General features: G+C 40.2%; 1 long non-coding RNA gene across 2 annotated transcripts in view; it reads right to left on the reverse strand.

The window, feature by feature from the left end:
- Positions 1-10802, reverse strand: part of LOC139827551 (uncharacterized) — a 30844-nt gene extending 20042 nt beyond the window's left edge. For both annotated transcript variants that reach the window (XR_011738288.1, XR_011738287.1), the window contains exon 1: positions 10659-10802. This is a non-coding gene — a long non-coding RNA (uncharacterized lncRNA). The remainder of the gene's footprint in view (positions 1-10658) is intronic.
- Positions 10803-11544: the final 742 nt, after the last annotated feature.

Consider the following 11544-nt stretch of genomic DNA (forward strand, 5'->3'; position numbering starts at 1 on the left):
CTCTGTGCGCTGCTGTGCGGGCACCATGCTCTGCCATCCCACCCAAGAGGGAAAAAAGAAGGCAGTCTGTCTGCAAGGCCAGGGGGAAAACAAGGCTGCTGGAGAAACCAAAATCATCAAAATATCCACTTGTGTGTCACAGCCAGTGACTCCTGTTAGAAAGAGTGGCACCACTGTGGTGTGTCACCTCGCACGTGGATGCACGTGTCGCTCAGGAGAGTGTCCAGCCTGGGCCCTATCATACCCCTGCTGGGCTTAAAAGTAAACATAAACTCACTGAAAAGAAGGAAATGGATAGTTCTGTGTAAAAGTGAGGCAAATACACGTAAGTAAAATAGATACTGGAAATCGTCAGGGCCCATGAGATGCAACAGGTCATCCATCTGAAAACTCTTTTCTATCATGTGAGAAAGCGCATTTAATCTCTGAATTTTCTGAGCACGAAGCATGGACAGCTTCTCAGAAAATGTTACAAATATTGAAACATTTCAAAGTATGTTTTAACTCTACATTGGATTTCTCATCAATAAATGAAGTACAGAGTGTCATTGCCAGAAACCCAAACAAAATATACACTGTTCCATTTGTGTGCCTATTTTATACATTGGAACTTGGCTTTTTCTCAGGCATGACTTAAAACCAGAAGAAATAGATCAGTTTTCTCTGTGCCTATGTATGTGCATACGTGGACACACCCACGTAAAAGAACAGCAGTAAAACCACGTTTTATCATTGAAAACAATCCTCCTACAAGAAAATAATGCTGACAGTGGAGTGTTTTTTAAATTTTGTTAATTAGAACACAAATGGTTTCCAGTTAAGAACACAGCTCTCAAGAATCAAGTGTCTCTGCCTATTACTTACCTGATTTACTTTCCATGTCAGTTAAAATTCAAGAAATCATTTAGCTTTATGTCTCCTACTGGCATGTACTGACCGCAGACACGTGGTGACACACAGTCCTGCAAGCACCACTCTTGTCAAGCTTAAGAACTCACTTTTCCAAAATGCAGCAGTGACAACTCAGTTCAAACAAGACAGTCCAGTAGCAGTAGTTACACCGTAATCGGAACTGTCAGTTGAAGCAGCATATTTTCTGAGAAATTGCTGATCACTTTAGTCCTATTGGAATATAAGGCCTACGCAAAACAAACCCCTAATTAAAAACTTGCTTTGGAATATTATGCTAAAGATTTTTTTAATCTATTTTTTCCCATTTGCTGCTTTCTAGATGTTAACAGGATTGCTGTTGCATTTGCATAGGTGATGGAGATTTTCAAAGGCAAAGATTACAAGATACATTAAAAAATGCATCTCCTGTGCTCAGACACAATTTATTATTTTTAACTGCAGCAAGTGAAAGCAATAAAATTCCCTGCTTAGCACTTGAGGAATAAGTATCTGACAAAGAATGCAGTAGAATTGCCCCCAAATAACTTTGCCCTGACCCACCAAACACGGGGATAAAACAAACGAGACAGTTCTTCACTCCCCTCCTCCTTTTCTGAGAAGTCAGCATTCTCCACTGAAAATAAACCAATGTCAATAAGTGACAATTCTGGATTTCTCCCTGGGAGTAAAATCCCAACTGAGACACTAAACCACTTTATGAGAATGTGTCCTCTTGCAAAACATTTGTATCAGGGGCCCATTGTACTGCTTTTGGGTGCATTCTTTTTTTTTTTTTTTTTTTGTTAAATAGACATTTTATTCCACTTGGGCACATAATAAAATTGCCACCGAATAATTCACGTGGCGGTTCTGTCATAATCAAAGAGACATGCTGGGTACATTACTCTAAATGTTAATCCTAATCCTCCAGGCAAATACTAGTGGATAGTAGCAATTTGTGTAGTCACTGGAGCATAAAAATGAACTTTTAAAAATATCTAAAGCTTAAAAACCAAGCAAACAAACAAACACAATAGTTTGCTTGTTAGAGCACAAACAACTTCCCCACAAAACATCTGAGAAAGAATGAAAAGGCAAAAGTTTGGACAAATCCAGTTTAGTCATTGTGTGTGGGTCTGCCTTGACTAGGAAATTTCGATGCTTTCCTCTTTTATACTGGCATGAATGTTGCTGCACTAAAGGAGCAACAAAGGAAGCAGTAATATGTACAAGAGGAGACAGATTTAGCAAACTGAAAAACATTACCTGTTTCCCTGCTACAGGGCAGTGGACACCATGGCTATCGGTAGATGTGTTAAACCTGAACTAGCAAAAAGTGATTGCAGAGGCAATCACCAGATGTGTAAAAGACATTTCACATACACACACAAAAAGCCAATGTCCCCAAGTAAACCGGTACATTTCTACCAGAAAAATAATGACAATATTCTATATGTGATGACTTTACTTCTAGGAGACAAAACCTTCAGTCCATATGGCTTTGACTCAAACATAATTTGTCACCTCAACTCCTCCAAACTTCCACTGAAAACAGAACAACACATTGTCTTGGAATCATTGAACAATTTCAATGTGTCTTTTTCCTTTCTAATTAAGTGGTTGAAAACAAACAGGTATATTGACCCATACATGCAACAAGACTATAATTTCCCAATTTTTCACTATGCTCCTCCTCTTCTCCACTTTTAAATATTGAAATGCACTGCTTGATCTTTCCTATTTGGAAATTAGAAGCTTTCTTGCTTGAGGGCAGCAGGAAAAGCTGCTGCCCACCTGCTTATGTCCAGACCCTGGACAGCAAGACACCCTAACTGACATGTCCTAGAAGCCAGCTGCCAAGGTCCAGGCAGCCATCAACAGCTGCCCTGTAGGACCAGCATGCCAGGAGAGCTATCGAGCCCAGCATATCTTGATCTGGCTTCTTCAGAACCACATGTCCCATGGCATCCTCCAGCCATCTTGGCTCCCAGAGAGGCTTTTACTCACGAACCTGGAGGAACAGGGACAGCAGGATGCCAGATGTCTATGCAGCGCTGCATTGATATACACCTCCGTGTGTGCCCATTCTGGGAGCACCTGGCCAAGGAGGTCAGACGCAAGCTCGTTTTTTTCCTCAGGCTGAGGAAAGTCAAGTTACGTTCAGTAAGCCCAGACCAGTTCTCTTTTAGCGAATTTTCTTTTCAGCTAAGTTCTTCTAAGTACCTTCTAAGTAACTGCACTTTTCTGAATATAGCTACATATTTTTTGGACAATGCACTCCGAAACTGATAAGAGTGATCAGTGGAATGCAGAAGATGCCCACGTTTAGATTTATTGCTATAACAACTAAGAATTCTGATAACATCCCATAACTGAGAGGGGCGTATTTGCAAGCAGGGGTGGACAGAACAGGTGACAAAAACTGACCAACTGAGTATTCCATCCCATATGAATCACACACCCTATAAAAGAGGGAGATCACGAGGGTCTCGCGCTCTTCAACCATGGCCGGCATCTGAAGAGGACCCTGCCTGTCGTCCCTGCAATCCAAGGCCTGAGACTCTGCATCCCTGAATCCAGTTCTGGTTTGCTGTGAAATCCTGTCCAGGACTTCCGGGTGCCTGCCCTGCAGCTGCTGGAGTCATGCCAGCTCCATCCACTGCCGAGGTGGGGAAAAACTACGCTGCTATGCCAGGATAATCAAGATTGGTTTTGTATATTCTCTCTATTTATTAGTAGCATTAGTAAAGCCTTTAAAACCTTTCTAACTTGAAGTCTCTCTTCCTTATCCTTCTGATCACTTTTTCTTATCTAAGGAAAGGGGAGGGGGGGTTAACAGAGAGCATCTGCCATGGTTTATGGTCGCCTTGCAATTAAACCTTGACGCTGACTTATGTGGTAAACATATTTTCCTAAATTGTTTTCAAGGAACAAATAATATGAAGCACTACATCTATGAAAAAAGCCAAACAAACATCACAATTGTTTTGTAAAAACTAACTGCTTTTCATGAGAATATGTAAGACAAAGGAAAAGGAATACATGTACTTGGAGCTTGATGGAAGGATGAGGGGAGAGTAAAGGATGTATATAATTTGAATATTCTGTCTTTTGAAAACCGCTGCTTCTCCTGCTATTTACAATATGGTTCAGTTCATGAAATGAATGAGCCTGAACACAGGCTAACTAACACTGTTAGTCAGTGCTCATGTTCAAAGAAGCTTAGCAACATTTCTGTGTCTGGTGGAAGTCTGTGAAACTATGCTTTTAGAGGACAGAATCTGCTTTCTGAACTGATCGGAAAAAGTACATTACATTCCTGTTTATAATACAAACACTACAAGATAAAATGGTAAAATACCAGAGACCAATCAATTGCAGGCTTCACAAAGAAAATATTAATAAATTCTGTGTGCCAAAACCCTTTAATTGCAGTATATGAAGATCATTTACTTCCTCTGACATAGTAATCCTAAAATTTCAAAATCAAAATACCATGATAACAATTTCTGAAACAGATTTCTGCCTTTTCCCTCTCTCTAGTTGGAGAATTTCCATCAAAATATGTTGCTCACTTAAGCCTTTGTATTTGTGCTAATTCTGTGTGTTACAAAGGAGACAAGAAATATCAAATGTGTTTTTCCAAATGTATTGCCAGACATATAAGAAACAGAATCAAGTCAGTTACCTTCATGACCTCAGCAAAAATGACAGATTGTGCTTCTGGTGATAGAAGTGACCAGACTGATATTCGGTCTCTGTCAGGCAACACTCTAAGCTCTGGCAAGACAAGATGACAAACAGCTGAACCAGTGTTTTGTCCCTCTTAGATGCGGCCCTGTCATCTGACATGTCAGCATAGTGGCTATGTTAAATCACTGTCTCTCATAGGACATTACTACTAATGAGAAGCACATGGGAAACTAGTAATTGGTACTAAAACCTTCCTGGTCTTTCACCTTTGTTGCTGGTAAGCCAACAGATTTCCCATTTCCATGCTTGATGAGATACTCTGACTTTGAGAAAAATCTTCACACACTTAGAGCTGTGACACACATTTCAGTGTTATCCTCATTTTGCTGAGGAGACATCCCTTCCTCACTGCAGGCACTGGTGTTCACATTATCAAAACAGATGTTTTAATGCCGTAATGACATAACAAGAACTCGTGGCTAGAAGATGAAGTTAGATAAGTTCAAATGGTAAAATACACAAATTTCTACTGTGAGGAAATTAAGCAGTTAAACAGCATATGAAAGGATGCAGTAAATTCTCTGTGACTTCAAGTCTGTGTCAATATTGATTTTTTTCACACCTGGCTCAAATGTTCTGGGCACAAACCAAGACCTGCAGGGTAAAATTTTGTGGTTTATCCTATAAGGAAAGCTGACAGAGATTAAAATTAATAACCCTTCTGGCTTTAAAACCTACCAGTTCTCTGACCTCCGATCAGTGTCACTAAGACATTTGGAAGAATTCTCCAATCTATTGTTTTTGGAAATTTAAAATGTTATAATTTTGAAAACATGCTCCTCTTTTTTTTAGTGTTTGCTCCACTTTTTATTTTCCTGACTTTTTTATTTCTTTGAGGCGGGGGGGGAGGGGAAATAATAATAAAACACAAAAAAGCCAAACCAAAACTTTCCCTAAAAGATCTGCTTAAACTTCTAAATATTTTTGCTCAATTCAGATGCAATCCTGGCTTTATTCATTCATTATAAGATAGTACAAAGAATTTTGTAAATGTTATTGTATCCTGAAAGACCAATCAAATATCTTTTTCCAAAGATAATCAAGGGCCTTATTTCAGCAACCAACAGATACTTCAAGCAGAGCATGTGCTAAACATCTCTGCAGGCATCACTGTGTTACAGATTTACTTAAAGTCTGAAGAAGTAGAATCCTAAAGTTAAACTCCAAAATCCACATTTATTTATTTTTACAAGTAGTGAATACAAATCAGCTCCCTCTGACATGGTTGACCGACATTAGACCTATTCTGTTATGTAATGTTTAAAGCACATAAACCATTCAAACTCATTTCCCCTTTGACTTCCTACAATCTAAATAAGTTAAGGCATCTCTTTTTTCATCACCTGTCTTTCATATGAGGGAGAGTGGAAGATAGAGATCTGCCCTGCTAAGGAATCTGCAGACAATTGACTTTCCAGCGAACCCCTATAATGTATAATTCATCGTCCAAATGAGATCCTGCCAAACCTGGAGAGTTTGTGTGCAAAAACATCCTGATGTGATTCAATATTTTATTCAACAAACTGTTATCATTATTATTCTTGGCCTAGTTTCCTAAGATATTGAAAATGTGTAATCATGTGTCTTCCCTTAATAACTTATAAACACATGGCCAATTTCAGTTGCATTTTAAGAGGAACAAAGGTGTGAAATATATTCAATTCCTACAAGGTTAAACTGAACTGAGGAGAAGCTTCTACGAGTGCTCCACTGAACAGTGACAAGGGTGTTAGACATCAGCAAATGCAACATATTAGGGGTATCCCAGCTCCAGAAACACATGTGGTTGGCATTTGCACCCATCAGACAGAAAGCTATATATTTGACCTCAGCAGCTTTGCGGCTCACAAAACTGTTTTCTATACAGTAACTGATCGATTTTTTTGTTTGTTTGTTGGTTTTTTTTTTAAGACAGAGGTGTTTCCTTAGTCCTAACCTGCTGCACATCCAGTGGCTGCCTGCGGGTGCCATCCAGGCTGCAGGCTGATTCCACACACAAGGTTGCCTCTGGGTCCCCAAAACCACTGCTGCTGCTCCCTGTCCCCCACTGACCAAGGGGCAGACCCAGAGTCCTCCTGCACAGCCAGGCACTTCAGCTCAGGAGCCACCATGTCCACACCATGTCCTGCGAGCAGGTCCCACAACTGGTCTCCAGCCTTCCCTCCTAAGAAGGGCTGGACAGCTAATGATGCACACCATAAAATCTCATGCAGTCATTTAATCACAATAATATTTGCATTATTCCATTACGTTGTTATGGCTTTGGTTTGCTGTTGGAATCCAGTGTTTCTACCTTCTTTGTTCTGTAAGTGAAGTTCTCATCTGCAAACTAATCAATATAGAATTATGCTATATCTATAAGGAGACAAAAGCCACTAAAAAAACAATTAACTGAAAAATGACCCAGCCTTTATGTTAAGATTTTTCCTGGAACTGATAAATACTAGATAGACTGCAAGAAAAATTGAAAATAAACTTTAAAATATGGCTGTAATAGCTAACCAATTTGGACAGTCCTATGGAAACTTAGAAAATCAAGTTCAAGCCACAGATATTTAAAACACAAAGGCAGAAAGATCAGATCCTTAGACTCCCTAAATGCATTGGGCAAAATATCTGTTTTGACTGAAAGATCTCCCAATATATTTTTCTAAAAACGTGTTTACTTACATAATACAAATTTGTATGTATAAAGAATAATGTACTCCTTATACTCTGACATCATCCATTCCATCTCTCTGATGAGTATCAATTGTACTATATGTCTTAGATATTTTGTCACTGGAACTAACAATTTCATCGTTCAGTTCCTGAAAAAATTCTGGTTTTCATTGAAGCAAAAACTAGTTATAAAAGCCGCTTCTCAAAGGCTGTGTATGGGTACCACAGACTGACAATAGGTACCTAAACAAAGTACATAGTGAGAGTAAATCATGGCATATTTGCATCATCAGTCACTAGATATTTGCAACCAATCACTATGAAACTCACAGTGTCTATCGCGTGGAGAGTCGAAGCATTATAAAATCAACCGTTCAATCACTTTCCCTCTGTTTTTAATTAGTTAAGATGACATAGGAGTATCTAACTCTGGCATTGCAAAGAGCCACATACAGCCAAGACATAGCTTTTGTGGTTCTGAGCAGGACTGAGGCTTACTGCTAGGAAACTTGGAAGATAATATTTTGTAGTAAATAAACACGTGACAGTTCGGATGTAAAGATTTTTTTTTTAATTTTTTCTTTTTTTTTTTTTTTTCTAATATATAAAGAGCCTGGTCCTACGACAAACTAGTTTGTTATTTCAGTAGTTTTGCCATTGACTTAATTGAACACTGAGTGAGGATATGTCAAAACATTCAAGGTGCAATAGCTGAGCATATGCCTACACTGGGTAACAGTGTGCTGCTACTGTTTCTCTAGCCTTCCCTTTCATGTGCCGTCTGAACTAAACTCTTCGCTCTTTTTCTTTTATTCTCCCCTTTGTAGGGGTACAATCCTGACAAGATAACACAGATCTCTTGCAATGCAGAGTATTCATCATATTCAATAACTTCCTCAAGCATCTTTTTCTTATTTTCGTAAAGCACGACCCATCAAGAGTAGCATTAGTCAGGGTTGAGAACCCCAACATTTCCTCTGTCTGCAAATTCTCTTTAAAATTTGCATGCTTATTCTCATCTGAAAGGTAGATTTTATTGAAAAGTCTGAAACTAAATTTATCCAGCTGCTTCTTAAGTTATGCAAGGTTGGAAAAAAAGATACTTTTTCTAGTGTACCAAGAAGAAAAAATACCTTGCCTTTCTCTGCACAGCTAAAAATGTCTGCTCTGTTAGATTTGGCATGTATGTTATTCTTATTCTGCAACATATGCATGATTTGCTGGGTGATAAAAAAAACTTACCATGAGTAACACTTCTGATTGTATTTACTGTCCCCAAACCCACAACTAAGTGTAATGAAACTCCCTCCCTTTTCAGAATAAATTACTAGTTTCTTTGACTCTCTGGGTTGGTTTCATACAACTGGTTTTAATACAAGCAGGCAGCCAGGCCACTCACTTACTGATTTCAGTTGATTCTTGTCCTACTGGGTGGTAAAAGCCTCCTAAGAAATACTTAGTGACTTTAACTTCTGTTGACCTCCAGGCAGCTGAGTGCTCTCAGCATCTTGAAACACTGAGCCCCTGCATTCAGACGTGGTCACAGTATAACTATGAGGTGCTTTTAAAGTAGTTTTCAGGACTGCCTGTTCCCTTCTTCTGCCAGGGACATCAGTGAAGTAAAGCATCAACTTTCCGTTAATTAAAAAAAAAAAAAAAAAAAAGGAAAAAAGGCAGTGCTGAAGCATTGTGTCAGAGTAGGGATGTGCCACCCAGTCCTTCTGAATGTATGGGGTACCTCTGCTACAACCTGAGAGTGAAATAAAAATGGCCAACCCAGAAGCTTTTATCTCCCTAAAATACTATTAAAAAGCCCAGCATACCAAGGGAGGTCAGCCTCAGCCATGCAGCACAAAATATGTCATCGGTCTGACCCTGCAGAATCTGTGCCTGCCTTGAAAGGAAAAAAAGAAGTAGGCATGAGAAGAGACAGGGTCTGTACCCTATGTGGCTCTCAGCACGGGCAGGGGGCAGAGCAGGGCACTTCAGCTGGAAAGGGCAAAGCAGAGCCAGGGAAAGGGTGTGGTGGGGACCAGGCATGCTCAATAGTTCTTTATTTCTACAGCTGTATAGGAAATTTTAGTTGTTGGCAGCCTGCCTTGGCAAGCCGCACCTTGTCACCCTTTCTGAGCAGAGAGGGAAGAAAGAAAAAGGGGACCTAAATAACAGCCTTCTGTGGATTCAGCCATCAGTCCATCTGGAGCCAGGTGTATACCAAAATGTGGTGTCTGAATACCTGCTTTGCTTTGGTTATAGGCTAGGGATTTCTGCTTTCCCCTGAAACTGAGGAATAGTTGTTGGCCTAAGCACTAGAATAGCAAATGCTGGTAGGACTGTGAAACATATAGAAAGGTTAGATATTTTCTCCGTCTCAGCATGGGAAAGAGCTCAGCTGAAGTACTCTGCCCCATTTGGACACCACGCTTTACAGATGGAGCCAAGCGGAGATAGCCCTGAGGAGAGCAATGGAAATTAATCTGAGGTGCAGAAAACCTGACGAAGAAGGAAAGATTGAATAAACCAGAGTTGTTTAGAGAAAAGAATTGAGAGGAGACTTGATAACAATCTCCAGCGTGTAAGGCTGCAAAAAGAAAATGAAAGGAACAAACTGTTTTCCAGGTCCAGTGTGGACAGGATGAGAAATAATATGCTTGATTTGCAGTATGAGAAATTTGGGGGAAAGAGTCCTCTAAAAAAGAATAAAATAAAACACTGGATAGTTTTCTGGAGAGGTCATTATGGGTGGCATTTAAGAACAGATCATACAAATCTCTATGACAAGTTATGCTGGTTGGGACAGGGAGAGGATTTCATAACCTTCCTGAGATCACAGATTGAGAAAACTGAATCAGATAGACTGTGTGTCATGGTCTCACTACAGACCCCAAGACACCACATACGAACGAAGGTCAGCAAGGACTGCGGCATACTGACTGGCCAAATGGATTCCTTGGCACTTTAGAGGAAGATCTTAGGTACCTATTTCAGACCATGTTGTATGTGAAACGTTACCTATTGACACTCACTCCCCGTTGCCACTTGCAAGCCATTTCTGCTTATCTGGGAGCTGATTCAGGGACAACAGTCTGTCAGCCACTGATAGGGCCTCACTTGGCCTCCTTTCACACAAGGGAGGAAGGGGTCTGGGAAATGTAGTCAAATTGTCCGACCAGTTGCTAGAAATCACAGTTTTTTCTTATTCCAACAAGAATTCTCTTATAACTGTTTCCAAATGTGGATTAACAAGGAAACAGAGCATCTCTACAGTAAGCAGAGCCCTGGGGTAGGAAAGAGCCTGCTTCTTCGACAGACTAAAAAACAAGACTAAGGAGACAGAGCCACATCCTACATACCTCATGTATGTGCTAAAGGGCCAAGAGCCTTCTGGCCACCCTAAGCTCAGGTGAATCCTCTCCTCCAACCAGCCCAAAGACAGCAGGAAGGGCCACCATCCTTTTCTTCCTGCTGGCCAGACAGTGTCTTCACCCTCATTCAGCTCTGCAGGAAGCACATTCTGGTGAGTGCTGCAGTTTAAGGAATGCAGGCATGTTAATTATTACAGCTTCAAAAGATACAAGTTCCAGTGGGCTGGATTCCAGAGCTCTGAATGAAATGAAAACCTCATCTTGATCTCCCTTGGCCCCTTGGGTGAAAAAAAAAAAAAAAAAAAAAAAGAATACATAGAGAAGACAGTTTACCAGTACAAAACAATAGCAAAACAGCTCTAGGAATATGGAGTAATTTTAAAGCAAAAGCTGTTGCTGGTCAGTGTTCCTTACACAGCTTATTCTTCACTACTGTTAAGAAAATTTAACCGTAAGATTTCAGTGTAATGTTTGCACTGCTCTCCTTTAAAACAGATGTAAGAACACCTCCCCCTTTTCTACTGTTTGTTTGGAGTTCACAGCTCGATTCCTGTGCTCTGACCATGGTTTGTAATGCATGCCACCAAGATTCTGAAGGGCATAGGCAAAAAAGGATTATTTCAAAATATTACAGAACTGAGTTCCTCTACCTGTAGTTTCTTTCCCCATCGTACTTTCTTGTTATTTCTCTGGCAGGAGAGCATGTAAACTATTATTCTGCTGCTTGCCTCTCTCTCTGAGGAAGCCTATGAGAGAAGCAAGCAAAATATCGAATGTGTTCATCCTCTGGCTGCTGAAAAGCTGTCATTCTAGGTACTGGAGGTAGGAAGGGTGGCACAAGGATTTCTCCACTCCTAGCTACTCAGATAAGACA

The sequence above is a fragment of the Patagioenas fasciata genome, chromosome 3 (assembly GCF_037038585.1).
Source record: "Patagioenas fasciata isolate bPatFas1 chromosome 3, bPatFas1.hap1, whole genome shotgun sequence".
NCBI classification, from domain to species: domain Eukaryota; kingdom Metazoa; phylum Chordata; class Aves; order Columbiformes; family Columbidae; genus Patagioenas; species Patagioenas fasciata.